General features: G+C 38.4%; 1 protein-coding gene across 6 annotated transcripts in view; it reads left to right on the top strand.

Moving 5' to 3' along the window:
• The window catches only part of LOC112677948 (limbic system associated membrane protein), a 639,114-nt gene that overhangs the window by 397,560 nt on the left and 229,401 nt on the right, over positions 1 to 12,153 (top strand). The window lies entirely within an intron of this gene.

Below are 12,153 nucleotides of genomic sequence, written 5' to 3'. Positions count from 1 at the left end.
ATAATAGATGGAAGATTAGTCTCTGAACCCTTTATACTTATGTTCTATTAACTTATGGTTTATTTCTCTCTGATTTAAAGTCCTATCCTCTTTTGGGGCACCTGGCTAGTTCAGTCGTATGAGCATGCCACTCTAGATCTCAGGGTTGTGAGTTCAAGCCCCATGTTGGCTGTAGAGATTACTAAAAATATAAACTTTAAAATTCCATCTCTTAATATAACGACTAGTGTATAATATTCTCTTAATAACTAAAGAATTCATCCATGGGGTACAGGTCATTTTCCTCACTCTTTTTTTAAGACAACTAATGGAACACAGAAAAAAAAAATTTGGCTATCTATGATATATTTTGTAACTCTTAGGATAAGTCATGGTTTAGGGTTAAATCTTCACAGGCCTTTCATGGAATAAGGAGTAAGGAGTGGTTTATAGTAGATGCCAGGAATATGGGCTGCGTTTTCCTATATTCTAAGAATTAACAACTCCCTTAAACGTAGAAAAATTCAGTTTTGAGTGTAAAGAGAAAAAAGATGCACTTCTCTTTTTTTTTTTTAATTTTTATTTATTTATGATAGTCACACAGAGAGAGAGAGAGAGAGAGAGAGAGGCAGAGACACAGGCAGAGGGAGAAGCAGGCTCCATGCACTGGGAGCCCGACGTGGGATTCGATCCCGGGTCTCCAGGATCACGCCCTGGGCCAAAGGCAGGCGCCAAACCGCTGCACCACCCAGGGATCCCTGCACTTCTCTTTTTTCCGCTAAAGTCTGTGGGTACCATTTCTGAGCCTTTGGAATTCACCTAGTTGCTATTTGCTACCTATCCTAGGTAGCCTGATATTTTTGGGCTTCCCTCTGCTCAATGCCCCATTTCCGCCAGATAACAAAACCATCTGCTGCTTTAGGCAGTATCTAAAGACTATTATATTCTGTAAGTACCAGAAATGATAAAGCTATTTTGTCTAGGTAAAGGGAAGATAGCAGACTTATTCCTCTCATCTGTATCAGCTTCTGGATGTTTTCCCAGATTAGCAAAAACAAATATCCCAACAGCTGGAATAAGGTCTGGGAATATCAGATTTCGGAGAAGCTGCTGACTTGTTGAGTAACTGCAGCCTCAGTGAATAGAGTCAGGATAGTTCCATTTGCTCTTATTTAGGAAGGCAATGACCCATACATGAGAACAGCCATTTGACATCCCACAGAGTATACATATTGCTGAAACAGCAATAACGGATGCCCTTCACTGGTCATGAGTGTAAATGCTGGTACCCGAATTATTTGTCCCCTTTCTAAACCAGCCCACACACTTAGATTCCAGGGTAATTCTGAATATTTAATAAACATAGAAAAATTCCAATTTAAGGTACTTTCTTTTTTAGGTAGACTGGGGGCCTCAATCAGATGCAGATATCCATACCACACATGGATCACCCTAAGTACACATCGACCATGGCATGGTGTAGACGTGAGCTCATGACATTTCTTTGTACCATGGCTACTGTGTTTGAGTTATTTAGAGCAGTCTGACCCAAATTAACCCTCCTTTGTGATGTTGGCTACTGTCTGGATGAGTCTGTTGGGACGCATTCTGGTGTAAGTCTGACTGAGACAGTGCCAGGAACTCATAGGGCCACTTGAGAATGTGATAATGTAGGGTTCAAAGGCCAAAGAAGATGTCTTACCCAGCTTACACCTTTGGCCAACACAATAAAATGCCCAATGCAGCTCAGAGGACTGTGGTAAGTGAGGCTTCAGGCACTTTTCATTACATGTATAATTCGGAAATTGTTCCTGACTGATTAGAAAAGGATGGCTTTTTCTTGACTGCACGTTGTTTCAATATGTCATTTTCACAGGCTTTCACGCTCCTGTTTCTGACTTTGCCACATTACCACTCATATGGCACTTGGCTTTGTTTTCTATATACATTTTCTCTTTTCCTCTGAATTGTTAGCATATTATCGCTCTTTCCTTAAGTTACTTTGTTCATCATCTAATGCATGCATAAGCAGAGCATTTGTAATCACTCCTAGCAAAGAAATTTGAGTAACTGATATGTATAATGAGTTTCTTCTACTTTCAGATTCATCTGACACTCGAGGAATCTATAGTTTCCATATTTTCCCTACTCACCCATGAAATCTATGTTTAAAAGGAATCATGTTCCTGTCGAGTGCTCCTTTTCACATACCTACTTCACAGGTTGATGTTTCTTCTTTATAAATGGATTCTAGTGAGAGTGAGAACTAATACTAGCCGAAAAGAAATTATCATTGCTGGTTGTTTTATTCTGCTAGTTAAGGCAGCAGAGACTGAAATTACAGACACAAAACACCTGGCCACCTCTGTTGTCTATGAGAATAATAAAGGAAGACCTCTCTTTTTCTGAGACTTACATTAAAAATTATGTAATGATAAAAATTTATTTGGAAAGCTTTTCCTTAGAAGCCTAAGAGTTAAACTTCTAAAATTTATTTATGATTGTACATTCTCACATCTTTGTGTCACTTTTTATTTATTTTTTAAAGAATTTATATATTTATTCATGAGAGACAGAGAGAGGGGCAGAGGGAGAAGCAGGCTCCATGCAGATAGTCTGATGTGGGACTAGATCCCAGGACTCTGGGATCAAGCCCTGAGCCAAAGGCTCAACCACTGAGCAACCCAGGCATCCCGTGCCACTTTTTAATATTGGTATAAAATGTCTAGACATTGACTAAAGGGCTGAACATTTTGGCATCTGCCCATGAGTAGATAAGAACTGGATACGTATCTCTGGGGCAATTTTTTGTTAATGCCAATATTAATGATTAATTATGAATTATAATAATTACTCATACCTTCTGGCAATAATGGTGTCTATAAAAATATAACTAGAATGCCATTAGCCATAGAAATGCATGAACTGTTTTATCATGTTATCTTAGGAGGAGTTAAGCCAGCACTGCTTTATTAGCTAGTTTCAGCATGTAATAAATAATAGCTACGCTTATAGAACCCCTTCTAGTTTACAAAACAAGTTTACATGAATTATTTTATTTGGCTCTAATTGCAATCCTGTAATACTGATTACTATCAACTTGACACATTACTTCCAATTACCAGATGAGGAAACTAAGTCTCAGGGAGATTTAAACAATTTGTCATTAATTTGTTTATCTATTCATTCAAAATTTGTTAAACTCCTACAATGTGCCTGAGAGGAAGATTCAAAAGCAAATTTCGGAGAATATATGGTTGCCTTATGAGCCAGTGTCAGGGCAGGATCAAAATCCCTGGCTTTCAAACTAGTATACGGTGCTATATTCTCCAGTCCTATCGCCCATCCCATAAACTACCACACCATGTAGCAAAATATGCTTTATTAGCATTTTGAAGCAAAATGCCAGATTAGATGGGTGTTTGATGTTTCATAAGATGGCAGTAATATGTCATATTGTATGTTTTTATTGTTAAATTCTTTGATCATGCTTATTAAAGCCAGGTGTTGCCCAAAAAACATCCTGTAGATTTCTGAACCCAACTCTTACATAGACATGCCAGACTTTTTCCAGTATGTTACATATGCAAAAATAAGAGTTTAAACTTCTCTAGCGGGATCCCTGGGTGGCGCAGCGGTTTGGCGCCTGCCTTTGGCCCAGGGCGCGATCCTGGAGACCCGGGATCGAGTCCCACGTCGGGCTCCCAGCATGGAGCCTGCTTCTCCCTCTGCCTGTGTCTCTGCCTCTCTGTCTCTCTCTGTGTGACTATCATGAATAAATAAATAAAATCTTTAAAAAAAAAAAAATAAATAAAATAAAAAAAATAAACTTCTCTAGCCACACCAAGGAACAGTTAGAAATCAGCAAGTGATAGTGTTGTGGTTTTAACACCCCCTCACCACCACGCACACAGTAATACCTGCACCTTACCCAAACTTCAAATAAACAATAACTGATGAGACCAATTTGTTAATGATTTGCACAATTAGGAATACCATTTTGAACTGAATACCAGTTATAACTGCTAAGTATTTGAGGTTACAGAAATGAACCACCTGACTACTTTTCTGCCTTGCTCTGGAACTGATTTATTGTCCTTCTGATGGCTGGTCAGTTCAGGACTATGAATAAAGGTATTTAAACATTCACAGCTAGAATTAGATGGTCCTGCAGATGTAGAATTATTTTTTTTTAGATTTTTTTTTTTAAATTTATTCAGGATAGACAGAGAGACAGAGAGGCAGAGACACAGGAGGAGGGAGAAGCAGGCTCCATGCCGGGAGCCCGACGCAGGACTTGATCCCGGGACTCCAGGATCACGCCCTGGGCCAAAGGCAGGCACTAAACCGCTGAGCCATCCAGGGATCCCTGATGTAGAATTATTTTTAAAGCAATGTGTACTGACAAATAAGAACCAATGCTAGACCTGAAACTAAGTTGGTTTTGTGGAAACCCAAAGAGTAAGTACCTAAGCATAGGTAACAATTTACCTGTGTGAAAAAGTTCCTCTTCAGATTTTTCCCTTATGATGACTACTTCCCAGTTTGTAACCATTAGGATTCTTTGGTAATTTAAGCAACAGAAATTGACTGGCTAATTTGATTAAAAAAAAAAAAAGAGGGCAATTCTTTGGAAGAATATGGAATAGCTCACAGAATCAAAGGAAAAACAGAAAATATTGCCTTGGAAAGCACAGAAGCCATGCATCCCTAGGCATCCAAGTTGCAGACAGTCCTTTCAGGTGGCTGCCCACTCACGATATGTATTAGCTAACTATTGCTGCTGAACAAACCACTCCAAAATTCAGGGGCATGAAATAATGGTTATTTTTAATTTCTCACAAGTGTGCAAGTCAGCAGATCCAGGCTGGGCTTCACTACAGGTGACTCTCTGTTCTTTAGATTGTCAGATTTACCAAATAAAAATATGGGATGCCCAGTTAAATTTGTAGTTTACATAACAAATAATTTTTAATATACATATGTCTCATGGAGTATTTGGAACATGCTATACTAAAAAAATATTTGTTGTTTATCTGAAATTCATATTTGACAGGATGCCTTTTTGTTTGGCAATCCTATTTGCCATCTCTCATCCTCCTCCTGGGACCAGCAGGCTCAGCTGGGCTTATTCTTCTCATGCAAATGGCAGAGGCACAAGACCAAGTGAGTCCAACTGTGCCAACACTATCAAGACTCTGCTTGTATTCCTTATGCTTATATTCTTGGCCAAAACAAGTAACATGGTCCACGGATGGAAAAGTGCACACCACCCACTGAAGGAGGGAATAGGCATGGCAAATGTGTGGATCAGGAGAGAGTGGAGAATTGAAGCCATTAACACAGTCTACTGCTGGCTGAATCAATTGCAACCTCTCTTGAGTTATTCCTCATAAAAACCAGTTCCTGGGAGGGGAAGTCCAAGTAGCCCAGCTTAGGTCACATACCCACTCCTTGGCCAAGGAGGAATAGGTCACTTGACTGATGGTCCCAAAAACCAGTGGCAGTTGGTGAGAGGTGTTTTCTCCAAAGGAAAACCAAGGTTGTCTTTCCAGATAGAAGATGGCATGGATTTGGACAGGGAAAATAATATATGTCCACTCCATTTATGTCCCTGACTTTGGCTGCATTTCCACTTTTCGTCAAACATAAGAGATGTTACCCTTATACAAAAGAGAAGGAAGGCGTAGTAACCTAGAGAACTGCACAAACGTGTGCAGTCAGGTCTAGGTTCCCATAAGCCAGGGCAGCTTCTGCAGATCTGATGGAGAGAGTAGGTAAAGGAATTACAAGAATGGTGAGGAGGAGCAATAAAAGCATGAGTGGCAGAGGTAGACTGACTGTGTCATAATCCTACTTCTGCTTCATTGCACAGCTGAAGAAATCCGTGATTACAAGTGTACCTAGATGTTAGCATTATTTTAGAAACTGTCATTGAATGTGCACTGCATGGACAAAATGTACATTCTTTAACACAGAATTTGTGTAGATTTCAGTGAAAGAATAGCACCTACTTAGTAATTCAGATTTAAAGATTACAACTGTTAGGTGTGGCTTATTAATTTTGTAATGTATTTTTGCAGTGGAAACCTTGAGAATTCTGTAGCATAGTGAATTTCACTAGTATCCTGAAAGAGGGATGTACATTATATTTTCACTCAACATTTTAGGAAGTGTTCATCTAATAATTGATTTTGGGACTAGCAACACATAATAATAGTATGGTGTCCAAAAGATTAATGACATATTTTAAAGTATTTTGATACAATTACTTGGCATAGTAAGTATGGTTTATTTTTATGTATTTCCCAGAAATATTTCTCTGACCAGATTGGTACCACGATAGGGTAATTCTAAAAACCAAAACAGTGTAAACATTTTATATAATTTAACCAGTCATATTTTTTTTTTTAATTTTTTTTTTTTTTATTTATTTATGATAGTTACACACACACAGAGAGAGAGAGAGGCGCAGAGACACAGGCAGAGGGAGAAGCAGGCTCCATGCACCGGGAGCCTGACGTGGGATTCGATCCCGGGTCTCCAGGATCGTGCCCTGGGCCAAAGGCAGGCGCCAAACCGCTGCGCCACCCAGGGATCCCTAACCAGTCATATTGGGTAAATTGACTAAAACATCATGAAGGGAAAAAAAATCTGATTATAGATGACACCATAAATAAATTCTAGATGATTTGAAGAGTGCAATAAAAAAAAGAAACCATTGAAAGAAAAAGAAGAAATAGACATGATTATTTAACTGATTTTATGTTAAGAAAGTAACATCTATGCACAAATCATTAAAAAGTTCAACAAATAAATTTAAAACTTCTACAAAACAAATATCACACAATTAAGAAGCTAAGATTGAATTGGGGATATTGCAAATAATATGACAACAAAAGGTCAATTCCCTAAGGTATAAGAAACTCTCATTAATCAGAAAGAACATCAAAACAATCCAGACAACTTGGAGAGTCTACGGCCATACCACCCTGAACGCGCCCGATCTCGTCTGATCTCGGAAGCTAAGCAGGGTCGGGCCTGGTTAGTACTTGGATGGGGGGCAGACAACTTGGAGAGATCGCTGAAACTGAGTATGTTGAAAACATGAAATAAATGGTTCATGGCATTACATTTAGGAAAATATAATAACGCACACTAATCTCCTGTGAATAAAAATTGTTAGGCAATATTTCAGAAAAAAACAAAATATGCAGAATATGTGATGACCAATGAGCACGAATCAGTATTACAGTGGTTTTGATAAATAAACAACTTATGTTTACTGATGCAAATAAGATTATCTTGTTGAAAGTATTTCCTATAGTCATCTTTACTGAGAATTAAAATAGAGAAAGAAATCCTATTTGGAACCATTATTGCAAAAGTGAGTATGTTCTAGAAGAAGAGTTAATTCCGGAAAATCTATAAATCTTAGGTTTTATTTATTTATTTGTTTATTTATTTTTAAATTTTAGGTTTTAGGTTTTAATACTGGCTTCATAATTACTTAAGTGTGTGATTTTATCCATTTTGTCCCTATGCCCACATTGAAAATGGCGATAATGAGAATACTTTTTAGTTTCCAGAATATTTATAAAGATTTTATGAGGTTATAAAATAAAAACCTCACATTGCCACTTTCATGTTATATTATCTGTGATGGTGTAAATGTAGACTGCATGAATTGCTGTGGGAAGCTAGGAAAGAAATATTAAGTTATATATATTTATATAAGTTATTTATATTTATACATACAAACATGTATGAATGACTCTTTGTAGAAAAGAAAAAAACAAAGTTAAACTCTGAAAGTGTCTATAATTTAGGAATTTGGACATCAAGTTTATCTTGCTTCCTATTTTCCTAACCTACTCAAACATTTCTCAGCCCCATGGCTAATTTAGTAGTAGTAGTAATACTAGTAGTAGTAGTAGTAATAGCAGTTGAAAAAGTCAGTCATGAACAAGATGGCTAAAGGGATAGCTAAAGAAATATTGATAAAAGCTGTATTTTATAGGTTCGAAATAAAAGGTTGTTCCTTTCTGACAAAAAATTATGGGATGGCTTCGTTAAGCTATGAAAAGAGTTGGCGCAGGGCGGGGATTTTCATGAACTTCTTTTTTTTATAACATTCTGTGAATACCTGCCATGTTCCAAGAACTATGGTTTGTAAGATTCATTAGTCAAGGGACACCTGGGTGACTCAGTGGTTGAGCATCTGCCTTCAGTTTAGGTCGTGATCCCGGCGTCCAGGGATTGAGTCCTGCACCAGGCTCTCTCCACAGGGAGCCTGCTTCTCCCTCTGCCTGTGTCTCTGCCTCTCTCTCTCTCTCTCTCTCTCTCTCTCATGAATAAGAAGAAAATCTTAAAAGAAAGAAAAAGAAAAAGATTCATTGGTCAAGAAAACAAAGGCTTTCTCCTCTACCTTTTTCCATTTAAGGATAGGCACAGCTAAGTAATCGAGCAATGATGATTCAGGGCAGTGGTGGAGAAATAAGAGGGCTCAGTTAAGAACATAGGAGGGATGCTTCACCCAATATGAAATCTGGAGTAGGGTGGGGTTAGGGATGAGGGTGGTAAAAGGTGGGTGACAGGATAGTCTTCCTAGAAAAAGTGAGAAAACAGGCTGACAAGTTGAAACCTAAAGGGAGAAAGGGGCTGACCACATGAAGGGTTGGAAGAAGAATATTCCATGTAGAAAAAATTGAATGTTAAATGCCTGGGAGTAAACAAGCACAGTATCTTCCAGGAACCAAAACTTATTTGATCTGACTAGATGATACAATGAAAAAGGAGTAGGACATATGGCTAGAGAGATATAACCAGGGGCCATGAAAGGCATATTAGTTCATATTAGGAAGTGTGAATTTTATCTTGAGGGCAGTGAGATTAATCAGGGGATATTATACTCACGTTTGCAATTTAGGGAAAAAAGGAAACTTCTTATTGCAGTGTGATGAATGAATGACGGTAAGCCTGAGGAAAAGGCTAGAGGCAAAGAAATTCATTATAATGCTCTTGCAGAATTCAGGCAAAAAAAGAAATGCTTCTGGCTGGTGGGAGTGAGGCTTGGGAATAATGAATGAATCTGAGAGAGATTTAAAAGGCATAAGTCACAGAATTGGGGATCCTTTTTACATGGGGGGCAGTAAAGGAGAGGGAGCAGTCAAGAGAGATAACTTTCTTTTTTTGCTTGGGCAACTGTTTGCATGATGACACCATTCCCTGAGATGGTGAGTAAGACCACAAGTGTTCTGTAGGAAGGAAGATGATGAATCAGTTCTGAGTATGTTGAATCTTGAGTATCTGTGAAGTATCTGATGAAAATGTAGAATAGTCAATTGGAAAGTAGGTGTAAAAGCCATGAGAAAAATCTGGGCTGCAGATACTGGATTTAGGAGTTATCATTAATATGGCCTTAGCTTCTGAAGCTAGAAAGTAAATGAGATCATTCACAGTGGATGATATGAAAGAAGAGGACAGTGATCAACCTTTCAGAAATATAGATATTTAAGGAATAGGTCAAAGTAAGTCCAAAAGTTAAACTGGAAAGGCTAGCCGGAGGGGTAAGACAAGAAACAGTTGAGTTTGGCATCTTAGAAACCAAGAAAAAAAAGGACTGGAAGAAGGAAGGTACAGTCAACAAAGTCAAATACTTCAGAGAAAAATGGGATAATAACAAAACTGTTCATAGGACCTATAAATAATATGGTTCAAATTGGTGATTTTCCTGAGAGCAGTTTCTTTGGAGGTTGAGGGGAGAATCCAAATTGCATCAAAGGTTAAAGTGTGAATGGGAGAAGAAGATGTGACATGGAACAATTCCTTCAGGAAAGTTGGAGACAGAGAGTTTGGAAGTAAGAGGGTAACCTGGAATTTTATTTCTGGAGGGATTTATTTCTAGAGCAAATGACTGCATCAGATATAAATGCTATGGGAAGAAACTGGTACAAAGTACAAAGATGTAGAAGATAGGCAGTGGAATGGAACCCAATGGTATTGACCCAAAGGAGGGTGAGATACAATGACTACATGAGTACATTTCTGACTATTGAACACAAACACCTTCTGAATCTCCAGTATCTGAGACCCAAGGACTTGAGTATATTGTCCTTAATTAAAAGAAATGATATGGTTTAGTGGCCAAAACATAGCTCTGCAGTTAGTTATTCTAGGTTTTATTCTTAACTTTACCATCCCCTGTCTATGTAACAAGGAACAAGTAGTTCAACTTGCATGCCATATAAAAGCAAAGTCCTTAGATATTTATTTCTCTGATAAAGAGAGGTAATTATGAGTAAATTTTACTATAAGTAATAATTCTCTGGGAGCTTGACCACTGGAGATCATTTCTGTTTTGTAAATTTGCATATTTTTATATTAGGGATATGAAGTCTCCCGTCCTACACTTTTAAAAAAAAAATCCAAAACACATCTATATTTCTTCTTTCTATTCTGTGGCCTGTCTTGCAATTCAGAATTAACTACGAATGGAATAATATAAGCTCTTATAATTATTATAGCTTCCTGTTGCAGATTTTAGATTGTTGAGAAACATGCCTAGGATATCTAAATCTTATTCTTGGACACCGTCATTGATTTACAGTTTATTGTAGTTTTTTTGGAGATTTTCAGAACACTGGCTTGTTTAGCTAGGAATTAAAAATGGCGAATGTTAGACAACAGAACAACGGGTCATTCAAGAGCCCTGAATTCTAAGCTCAGCCATATTTCTTGATGGGATTGCCTTTGACAAGCCATTATTTATTTCTGTGCCTCATCTTCTTCCTTAAAATATGGGTATAACCTTTTAGGTCCTCAAGAAGCGTAAGAGGGTATATTGCAAGTCAGTGTGTGAATATGAGAAAAAGACCCATTACCCCAGTAGACAAAAGGGAAATAAAAACCCTATAGATAGATACTGCTAAATAATGGGAATCGACTCTATTCCATTTCTGCCATTAGCTTTGATGTAGTTACTGGTTTCTACCCACATCCCCTGTAAGATGTCATTGTAGGAGAAATGCTAAGGTCAGGAGTCCTCCTCCTACCTCTTCCTTGCAGCACTCTGACCTGGTCAGTTGCCCAACTACCATCAGTGTCTCCTAACAGAGATCTGCAGAGATCATGGGGTTGGCAGACAGCTGTCTCTACAAGCAGAAAATGTTCCTGTTTTATTCGTCACTAAAGGGCAGAAAGAGTGAGAAAAAATAAGAGTCTTTTATTATTGAATTCGTTTATGCTGGCTTGTTCTCCTCCCTGCCTCTGACACATACTTTCTCAGGAACAGCATAAGCAACTAAGATTTAAAAAAAAAAAAAAAAAAGGAAAATCACAGTCAAACCATAAACTCTGCTATTTGTAATCAGTGCATAACCTCTGATGAAATTTGTGAGTAATTCATTTTCCACTTAAGCCTACCAATATGAGATCTAATGTTGCCGCCCTGAACACTAATGAAGGAAGTCAGACAGCAGTATAGCTAGCCCTCGGGGACTCATTTCTCACACCACCAAAAAGTAATTTCCGTCATTTTCAGCCATCTGGTAGCCTGGATTGTGAAGATGAAGTTTCATTCAAGTATCGCTGAGAGTGTGGGCCCTGGGGTCTTCTTGGATTCAAATCTGTTTTCTGCTTCTCACCTAGCTCCATCTATACCTCAGTTTCCCACCTGTAAATACAATTCTCATTGGACATTTCTTTATTTTTTTTTAAGATTTATTTATTTATTTATGATAGACAGAGAGAGAGAGAGGCAGAGACACAGGCAGAGGGAGAAGCTCCATGCAGGGAGCCCGACGTGGGACTCGATCCCGGGACGCCAGGATCACACCGTAGGCCAAAGGCAGGCACTAAACCGCTGAGCCACCCAGGGATCCCCTGGACATTTCTTTATTATAAGTTACTGATATAAGCTTATAAAGTACTCTATCCAGGATCTTACTTATAGTAGGTACCTACAGTTAACCATTATTAAATTGTTAATAATAGTGGTGGTGAGGGGCACCTGGGTGGCTCTGTAGGCTAAGCGACCAATTCTTGGTTTCAGCTTCAGGTCATGATCTCAGGGTCATGATACTGAGCCTCACATGGGACTTCCTATTCAATAGAAAGTCTACTTGAGATTCTTTTTCCCCCTTCTTCCTCACCCCTCCCCCTGCTTGCCCATTC

Source organism: Canis lupus, chromosome 33 (assembly GCF_003254725.2).
Source record: "Canis lupus dingo isolate Sandy chromosome 33, ASM325472v2, whole genome shotgun sequence".
Taxonomy (NCBI): domain Eukaryota; kingdom Metazoa; phylum Chordata; class Mammalia; order Carnivora; family Canidae; genus Canis; species Canis lupus.
This window is presented reverse-complemented; position numbering and strand designations above follow the sequence as displayed.